The sequence below is a fragment of the Xenopus laevis genome, chromosome 9_10L (assembly GCF_017654675.1).
Source record: "Xenopus laevis strain J_2021 chromosome 9_10L, Xenopus_laevis_v10.1, whole genome shotgun sequence".
NCBI classification, from domain to species: Eukaryota; Metazoa; Chordata; class Amphibia; order Anura; family Pipidae; genus Xenopus; species Xenopus laevis.
In genome coordinates, this window is record NC_054387.1 from 77262091 (window position 1) to 77272851 (window position 10761).

Consider the following 10761-nt stretch of genomic DNA (forward strand, 5'->3'; position numbering starts at 1 on the left):
TCTCAGTCTCTTACATATTATGCTGCTATCTATCTATCTATCTATCTATCTATCTATCTATCTATCTATCTATCTATATATCATCTATCTATCTATCTATCTATCTATCTATCTATCTATCTATCTATCTATCTATCTATCTATCTATATATCATCTATCTATCTATCATCTATCTATCTATCTATCTATCTATCTATCTATCTATCTATCTATCTATCTATCTATCTATCTATCTATCTATCTCTGCGTGTGTTTGTGTCAAGCAATGGAGTTATAAGTGAGCGCGGGGTAGAATGCTGGGATAGGCTGGGAGTTCTATAGGAGCTTCTCTGTCGGAGTATTTTCAGCACCTCGGAGAGCAGTCGGTTGGTCCCAGATCCTGGCTCCGTCCATTGGTTGGCGCTGAACTGACCGACTATCCAATTTTTGGTATCAAGAACCCGCGTCAATTTAAGCCGCACCTGGGGGACTAGGACTGATTTTAATAAAGCGTTCGTGGCGTTTTGCTCTCTTACGAATTCACGTTTCTCTTTAAACATCATTATTAATGTTTAACAGGAATAAGCGGTGCAGCTACTGTGGGAACAAAGCGATGCTAAGAAATAACAAGGTGTAGTAGACTGAAGAGACAGAGGCAGACCCCGGCTTTTCATTTACACCCCCTGCGATTCCCTCAAAGCCAAATCTCTCCTCCTCACACCCAGGAGCCCTGGCCTTTTGTCTATAACGCAATGCGCTAATTAGCGGCAGCATTATCAGGGCAAGAAGCCCTTGTCCATTCCCCTCGCAAGGAGATGCTGCCTGGTAAATGGGAAATTGCCTTTCAGCCTAAAGCAGCCTTACCTGAACGTCATAATTATAGTAATTATACACATTCAAATTATATGCTAATTAAATTAGAATCAAATCGCTCTAAATCGAAACCAAATGAAGTAGTGAGGAATTAATCAATGACAACATAAATACAGAACTTAATAGATATTTATTTCTGAGGATCCTAAGGTCTATTTGAAGTTTTTCTTTTTACAAAAGTGCCTGTAAGGAAAGAGCAAGTGGGAATGAGCAGCCCCCCCGCGTTGTTCCAATTGGGATGAACTCAGGGATGCAGTTTCATTTTCGGCAAATGACAAATCAAGCAAGTTATTAACGAGCTGTAATGTTTTGATTACCATTTAAATAAATTAAATTCTGATGAATTAATTCCCAGTTTTCAGGGAGTTTTAGGGTTTGTGATCAAAGCTATCTGTAAGGGGGGATTGCCCTGGGCCCCACACATACCGGGGTCTCACAGCAACAGCTGTAATTGGAAAAGGTTTCAGAAAGTGCAGTGCAACTTATTCTCCCCTTTACTACCAGGAAGCTACACTATGACACCACTACAATAGCTCCTAGCAGCAGCATTATGGTCTCTGTGAAGGGACTGTGGCTGTGAGATAGCAGGTATAGTAGGGAGAGATGGTGCCTATAGTAGCAGTGGGGATAATAGTCTCTGGGAAGGGACTGTGACTGTGGGATAGCAGGTATAGTAGGGAGTGATGGTGCCTATAGTAGCAGTGGGGATAATAGTCTCTGGGAAGGGACTGTGACTGTGGGAAAGCAGGTATAGTAGGGAGTGATGGTGCCTATAGTAGCAGTGGGGATAATAGTCTCTGGGAAGGGATTGTGGCTGTGGGATAGCAGGTATAGTAGGGAGAGAATTTTATTAAAATATTAAACAATAACAACAGAAATACAATTACATTTCAATCAGATCAGAAGTAAGCAATAAATCAATAATATATCAAAAAGGTATATGAACATTCCTGCAAAGCATCATGTTTCCAACAGATTTCTCACTTTCCATTGTCTTAATGAAAAGCAGTTCATTCACAATAACTTTTGAGACATGTTCTGTGGGATCCTTTGTCTGTCCAAGAGTCCATTTGAATCTCATGTGCCAGAGATAATACTTTATCACCATTACAATTATATACAAGGTTTCCCTTTCCACACCATTTCCCTCCCTACACCCACCAGCCATAAACAAGATATAACATTCTGGTTATGGTCATAAAATGCATATAACTTTTGCCACTTGATCTTTTTACCTGAATCCTTACACCTGCCTCATTGCTTACCATCCCTCCTTCCTCCTCCAGTGACTCCCAATCTGCTTCCTGGGATTCAGAAGCCTCTTCCCTCTTACTCTTTTTCCTACTGGAGATCATCATCATCATTTATTTATATAGCGCCGACAAGATACGCAGTGCTTTGGAGATAAAAGAAGAGAGAATTTTCCTTTTTACATTTGCTTCCTCTTCCTCCATTCTCGCCTTTTCTTACTCTGCCAATTCCCACCATTATTTCCCCCCTGGCAAAACAAACCTATTTTTCATTTCAATGGTAATTACAGAAGGGCTCTTATTTTCCTTAACTTTCTTCTTTGATTTGATGCCCAACATTTTCCAATCATCCCTTCCTCCCCCTTCTCATGGGACATCAGAACCTTTGTCTTTTTATTCCCTTCATTCCTCCCCATGTCACTCTTCCTTCCATCTTTCTCTCTCTTCTTCCCTCTCACCTCTGTTTGGTGCCCCCTAGTGGTTTCTCTTACCCCTTCTGCCCTCCCCCCTTGTCTCAGTCTGTGGCAGCTTCTCCCCTGGCATTGGGGTGATCATCTCCTGTGCCAAATTCGGATACGCTCGCTGAATGTTACGCTAGGCTTCGGGCATGATCTATAAGCATGGCCTGACTTCATGCACAGGTTACATTTTATTGCTTAGACACATTCTTTGCTCGAGTGCCCAGTCTCCCCACACAACGCACATTTTTGTAAATTGCACTTCATAGCATAAATCCTGTTGGACCCACGTTTATAGCATAGTCTTGGCGGATCCATGTAGAAGCAGACAAATGAAAAAAGAATTTGGGTGACCAATCTCCCCGAACGCCTTCCCTCTTTCTTGCGCTGGCTAAAATGAAAAATCGACTGCGCTAAAGCACACGCGCCAATTCGTTTTCTGAAGTCCTCACGAGGAAACTTCGGATGACTTTGGAAAACAAATCTACGTATGTGCTTTAGCGCAGTCGATTTTTCATTTTAGCCAGCGCAAGAAAGAGGGAAGGTGTTCGGGGAGATTGGTCACCGCAAAGATAAGGCGATTAGTCACCAGGTCACCAAATCTCCAAGAATAGCCCAGTGTGCCCCTACCCTAAACGCCTCCCACTCATTGGCCTCTTTACTTTGATTATACCTTCTCCAAAATTCCTATAACCCTTGAGATAATTTAAAACTGACGTCAAATTCAGTATCTGTGACACGCAATAAAGCATAAATATCTTGTGGGGTGAAATCCAGCAACTGTTTTATTATGTTTCTGACAACAAACCTGTGCCCCGGGAAATCCTCTCTCTCATTCACCCACTTATTTTTAACTACATTTATTCTCTTATTAATCTGATCATCAGAGTCATCATTCCTTTCACATGCAAAGAACCTCCTCTCTTCCCAAACATTACCCCCAGCAGCCCCACCAACCCTCACACTCCCACCTTGCACATTGTTCTCCCCAGCAGAATGAACACCATTTTTTCCCATCCCCTCACTCACTTGCATTGCATCAACCACATGCACCTCTCAGCAACTTGCTCCACGCTGCCCCCAGCACTCACAGCATTCATTCCACTCACTCCTCCTCAGCCAAATCAGCCCCATCACTCAGATGAATTGCATTAATTGCACTCACCTGCACCACACTCACAGCAGCTGCACACACATTATCAGTATTGTGATTATCAGTATTTTTCTCAACACTATTACTCTGTGTAATGTCTGTAGCACTGCTACATTCAGCAACAGTTTTGAACCTTCAGTTTCTTTAAGAAGTTCAGCAACTTGTAGCAGTCTCTCGGCAGTCATTTTGCCTTCCTGCATCTCCTTAAACCTCTGCCGGTTGCCATATAGCTCCTTCCATGGCTCAATAACAGTCAGAATGTCTTTAATGTAAGTCTCTGTCTGCTCCAATTCCTTATTGAGGAAAGCCAACTCCCGTATAAGCTTTCCTCTCTCCTCAGCAGCTTCAGTTCTTTTATCAGTTCATCAATGTCTCTGTTTAAACGGTTCTGTTTATGTTCCAAACACCTCAGCTCCTTCAGTGCATTAATAATAGTGTCATACTGTATCACAGTCTCAGTCACTTTGTGAACATTCCCTTCACTAACTTCTGCCTTCCCCATCGAGGCCACAGCCATTACCTGCTTTGTCTTCAGAGCCACACAGCTTCCATTCTCCTCACTGGCAGCAGCCATTTCAAGGTCACTCAGAGCACTTTCTGCAAACTCCAGGGCCACACTGCACTCAGGCACCTCACTGTCTGTAGCCATCTCCTGGTTAGTCAGGGCACTTTCTATAAATTTTCAGGGCCACACTGCTCCCAGGTTCCTCACTGTCAGGAGTCACCAGACTCTGCTCTCTCCTCCTGGCTTGCCTCTGTTGTAGCTCTGCAACTCCCTGCAGTCACCCCAACACCAGCCTCCAGTTCCACAGAGTCAGAGTCACTCTCCATGCCATATGGAATATGCTTATGGAACAACTTTTACATTTCTTTTTATTTCCTTTAATGAAGCAGATAACATTGCCCTTTGCTGCACGCTCAACAGTCACCACCATGCTAGCATACCTCCCAACTGTCCCGTTTTTAGAGGGACAGTCCCTCTTTTGACAGCTCAACCTGCAGTCCCTCATTTATACTGGAAAGTCCCGTTTTTCTCTGCACTGAACAGCCAGAAAAAGAAACGTTTCTAACTTAATTGGCTTTTGGCAGAGAGCCCAGAACAGCCAAAACAGAAGATAAAATACATTTGTAACAATTCAAATGTATGTAGACGAGCAAATAAGTAATTGTAACAATATAAGATAACAGGTCCCTTGGAAAAAGTTAGGCTCACAGCTTAAATTCATCTTCATTAGCAAAACTGTAATAACTGAAAAAAAACACAGAAATATATTCAAACTTTTATAACCTGCGAAATTTTGTAAAATTAACATGGTAATTATGGGGTGTGGCCACAAAAATGGGGGTGGTCAAAAAAAATTTGTCACGCTACGGTGGCAACTTTTTTGTCCCTCTTTTCATTTTCAAAATGTTGGGAGGTATGTGCTAGGGCCAGTTTCCCTCCTGCTGCCATCTAAACTGGTCTTTACTGCATGACTTGCAGGCATGATCACTTTCTTCCCCATGGAGTGGGGAGAGGCAATAAAAATAAAACAAAAGTGTCCACAAAACTAACCCCCAGACCCAGTCAGCCCTGGCAGAAAGTCAGAACTCCACAGAGCTCTCGAAACACATCCTTGCAGTATTGATTAGGAAATGGCCTCTGGGAATGGGTATGGCTGTTGGATAGCAGGTATAGTAGGGAGAGATGTTTATAGTAGTAGTGGGGATAAAAGTCTCTGGGATAGGACTGTGGCTGTGGAATAGCAGGTGTAGTAGGGAGAGATGATATCTATAGTAGCAGTGAGATAAGAGACTCTGGAAAGGGATAGCAGGTATAGAAGTGAGAAATGGTGCATATAGTAGCAGTGGGGATAATTTTCTCTGGGAAGGGACTGGGGCTGTTGGATAGCAGATATAGTAGGGAGAGATGGAGCACCATTAAAGAGGATCTTAACCAAACCATGAATCAGTCCCACTGTGCCCATAATTGCCGCAAGATGAAAGATTTTATTATACATGCAGAATTCTACTGACCAAAAACGAAATAAAGAGACACAGAAGAATTCACCAATAAGAACACTGATTCACAGCACTACGAGAGGCATCTTGCTGTTTTCTTACATTCAGTGCTTAGTATGTCATTTTTGACTACAGCTTTCAGTATGATTTAACCTTGAAAATATATAAATTTATTCTTGGATTTGTAGTGCAACAACAACGGTGTAATTTGTAGTTCATTGAGCAGTGCAGGGCAGCAGTGTTAAGATCCCTTTAAGAATCCTGACAATGAGGACTACACTACTAAGCTTCTGTAAAAGCTCAGAGAAAAATATTCTAAGGGCGGTGGCAGTCAGGGAAATTAGAAAATTCTCCTCTACTGCAGGTGACTAATCTCTCCAAATGCCTTCCCGCTGGCAAGAATACGAATCACTGGCGAGATTGCCTTCAGTTTTCAGAAGTCGCCCGAAGATTCCTAGTGAGGCAACTTTGTAGGACTTCAGAAAACGGAGCGATCCAAATGCCATCTTTCTGGAGGGAAGGCATTTTGGAGAGATTAGTCGCCCACGGTAGAGGAGATTTGTCGCTGGGCTACTAATCTCTCTGCCACCACTCTAAGGTGTCAAGTGTCTGCAGAGAATCACCCAACTGCCAAGGACCAAAAAAAAAGTTCCAGGAAATTGAAAGACTTTGACAAATAATCTTAATTTTGGGTACCTGTGCTTTAATGGTTGATAATATGTTGGAGTTGGACTTGTGGGACACCAGGAAAAAACCCAGTAGGCCCCATGCCTGGGGGACACCTCAGTCTGACACTGAGTTTGTTGGAATATGTAGTCCAGCAATAATTGGATAATGTATGGTTAAGCTTTAACTCCTGATGTTGGAGAAGGCTGTTGCAGTACAGTAACACTTACCTGGAGCAACACGTGGTTGCACTGGATGCATACTGTAGCACTGTCAGGTTCATAAAGAAATGCAGATGTCAGAAATAACATTCATTTCAAACACCTACAGATGATTACGGCATGTATCCAGTACCTTGTAGGTACGTTGCAACCTTCTGCCTTGCATGAATTAAGCAATTAATCTCTAGGCCTTTAGTCAACTTGATGATATCAGCCAAACATCTATACTGGAAACTGTATACAGGTATAGCGGAGTGTTTTTCTGATGTCGTTTTCTGCCTGAACAGAGTGAAGGTTAAAAAGCCCTGAGAGCCATTAAATGTTGGATGAAGCATAAAGAAAAATAAAGATAAAACACATTTGGGCTCATTTATAAACAGTGGGCAAATTTGCACCTGGGCAATAACCCATAGCAACATATCAGGGATTAGCTATTTACAGCCAGCTACAATTTAAGCTCTTCAAAGCGATTATCTGATTGGTTGCTATGGGTTACTGCCCAGAAGCACATTTGCCCACTGTTTATAAATGAGCCCCAATGAGTTTTATCTTTATTTTACTACAATGACCCTCATTGAATCGTGGAACTGGAGTGCTGGTTCTTTTCTCTATTTTATATATATACGTCTATTAATCGTGCACCCAGGAACCAAAGAGTTAAAGTGCGGACGATTCTCACTATATATATAAATAAATATATATATATCTATATATATATATATATCAGAGACATCATTAGTTAACCTTTTCTTTATGGTGCCACCGACGTGCTATGCTAACCTTGTTATAGAAAACGTAGGTGCCGATCTATAGAACATACAATCTAAACAAAATGTGTCAATGAAAAACACTTTTCTTATTTTAATTTGCTGAATAAGGTCTGATGGAAGAATGTAACACTCAGATCTATGAAACTTATCAGCCCATTGCGAAGAGAATGGATGCAGCATCATATCGTCAGGGAGGTAAGAGAAGTACATTCATTAAACAACAGCGACTCCTACTGGAAGATCTACAGTATTGGCAAAATTGCTTATCTGTGGTGCAACTGCAATTCAAATGTATAGTGGCACAACAGGGAAAATGTATATACTAAAATGTTTGGGAAAAACTGTACAATTATCCAAAAATACCTAATCAGGGCTCAATTGGATAATGATCTGGCCATAAAGAATATTCTGTCGGTCTCAGCAGCTGTGGATGTGAATTTGGTTGATTGCTCTAAACCAACATCCCTTGTAATCTGAATGTTGGCCTGATGAGTGAACTAACAGATCAACCCTAATTCAGCTAAAGGAGAAGCAACGGTGCTGCTCTATTGTGTCTTTCCACCATTTTGCTCAGAGGTCCCCATTCTGTACTAGCAGGGGATGCCTGGAACACTGAAACAAGAGGAGTAACACTTTTTAAAAGTACTGTGGGCTGGCACAACTTTTGAAGAAGAGGAGTACCAGCTGGGGGAAGTGTGTGTGTGTGTGTGTGTGGAGGGGGGGGGTTGTTTTGGTAACAACTTGGTATCTCCCAGTGTTCTTTCATTTCTCTCTCCTTTATGCTGGGTGGCCATTCTGGGCAAAAATCTATTTTTTTCTGGCAATGTTTCCAATGGACTGAACTGTATGGCCAACTTAAGGCCAATGCTCTCATACCAACTGCAGATGGACCAACTCGAGCAGTCAATAGCATCGCAATGCATGGAATCATAACTTGTGAAAACTGACTTTATTGAATATGAAATATAATTGTTTAAACGAGCAGTATCCCCCCTTATTCAACTGAGGGCAATGAATAGGGCTTGTGCTGGACATACTTTTTGCCTATTGCTATAATAACAAAATATCTATGGTTTTTGTTTCTTGAACTGAAGTTGGTCCATGTTCCATGTTTGAGAGGTATTTAATTAGGTTACCAGTATACATCCCTCCCATCATTCTTTGTTGTTACCGTTTTGTCAGGAGTCCATTAAGCAGGGGATTATCTGTGCACTGGTGATCTAATTACTAATTATTTTCCTATTTAGCCCAAGTAATAACAGGGCTAAGCAGTATAACAATATGCAAACATTTTGTTCAGCACTCCGTTAAATAAGGGGAATACTGGCCCTTCAAAGTCCAACATGGACTAAATCCAGTTTGGACCAAGGCTACAACATCCAGCACATCTGGGACCTTAGTTTTTGCTGCACCTGAACTCTCCTCCATTGACTTATATGGCATTCTATAACTCAGCACAAGTCAGTGGATGAAAAGAAAGCACATATTTAATGGTTATTTCATAATATATTACAGTACATCCATAATAGGAGAACAAATTACAATGCACATAATTATCATCATAAATACCAGATTAGTCAAGTGTCCCAGCTGGAGTGTTTTATGCCAGCAATAGCACACATTGTGACAAAAGTGTTCTACAATGCCATCATTTTCTCTCCTGTTTTCCCATTAATGAATAAAGGTATTTAAGGATGAGGTGTATAATTAAAATATCGGCCATTTATTAGTCATTGGGAGATTTCTTACTTTCCTTTTGGCTAAACCGAGTTTTTCATATTGTCCATGGCTGGAACAGGCATCAGCATCTGTGCATTAGGCATTGTATTAAATCAGAAATGATCATTGTGTTACTGTCTGTAAATGATGCTGCTTGTAGTGAATAGATCCCCGAGTGTCGCACTGCTTACTCCCCGCCTTTGTATCTGGGCCCGGAGAGCAAAGAGTTACACTGCTAATGAGTCTTGGAAATATTTTACATTATGTTTTCTGTGCGCTGGAAGAAGTGACATCCAGTGGCTTTGAACAAAGCTTGTGATCAGGGTAAAAAGTAAAAAGCAATTTGTAAAATTATATATGTTTTTCCAGACGGAGGAGAGAAGAAAAAAAAAAAAAAAAAAAAAGAGGGTTGAGGCTTAAAACATGTTGCTATTTCTGCTTGGTGTTAATTGGCTCTATGACAGCATAATGAACGGCTTCTCAGCTTTGCTCAGATCAGAGATCCTACCAGGAAATATTAGAAGAATGTACTGAATACATTATAATGAAATGTTCTCCCATCCAATGAACGTGTCCAGCACTCAATGGCCGGGGCTGTTGTGGCTGAATTTGACTTGTCCACCAACACACACAGTGATGCTTGAGACCATTACAAAGAGTGGGATAAATAGCCACTAGACGGAACTAATTCACAATAAAAATAAAATATTAAGGGGTTAGCGCACTGTGTAATTATGATGTGAAAAAAACCTCTTGCCTGCATTTCCATGTAACTACTTACAGCAGTATTCACCCTGGTGGAAAAGAAGTCACCAAGTGAGACCCCAGTCCCTGATGTCTTTGGGTTGCAGATAGTAGCGAGAAACACTTTAATGTTGGAGGAGTTTCATTCTTCAGTGATCAATGGCAGTCCTTTGGGAAGCCACTTTTATAGGACTATAAGCCTCTCAGCTGCAGTACATTTTGGAGCAAAATAAATAGAATTAAATAGATCCTGCCTATTCTTTGCACTAAAAGAAAATTTGTTAATATGCCTATTTTCTCCCATCCATATGTGCTGTGCTCCGCTAGGCCTTCTAGCACAAAACAGAAGCAAGCTCCATTTCTATAAAAAAGTGACGGTAATAAGGATTGTTGAATGCTGGCTGCAGTTCAATAGCATAGAGGGAGTTTCCCACCTTTTCTTCCTAAATGCAACAAGATTTTTTTCTCTATAGTCAAGCATTACATGGCATCAATACTGAATCCATATTGCTGCTTTAGCTCAGCAGAATATGCTGGTGTACTTTCTACACCCTGGGATTGTAAACTTTTGATGAGACCAAGAAAAAAAAAGTTAAAATGACTCACTAACCATCGGAATGAATGACCAGTGTCAACATTTTTCCACATCATTACACCGACGCACCTCAAATCATTGTGTGAAAGAAGGGCTTTAAGCAGAACAAGCTGCATAGAATGCTTTTATTTATCATGTTACATGTTTCAAGCCAGGGGGCTCAAGTCACTTGCAGCACCTTCTTTCTCACAACCTATACTATGTATAGGTCATTAAAAACAACCTACTGTTCATTACAATTGCTAGAATCCTTTAAACTATACATTCTGCCTCTTTCATTAGACAGCATTCACAAGATTGGCCCAGATTGCATTCATTGTGACAGAAAAGG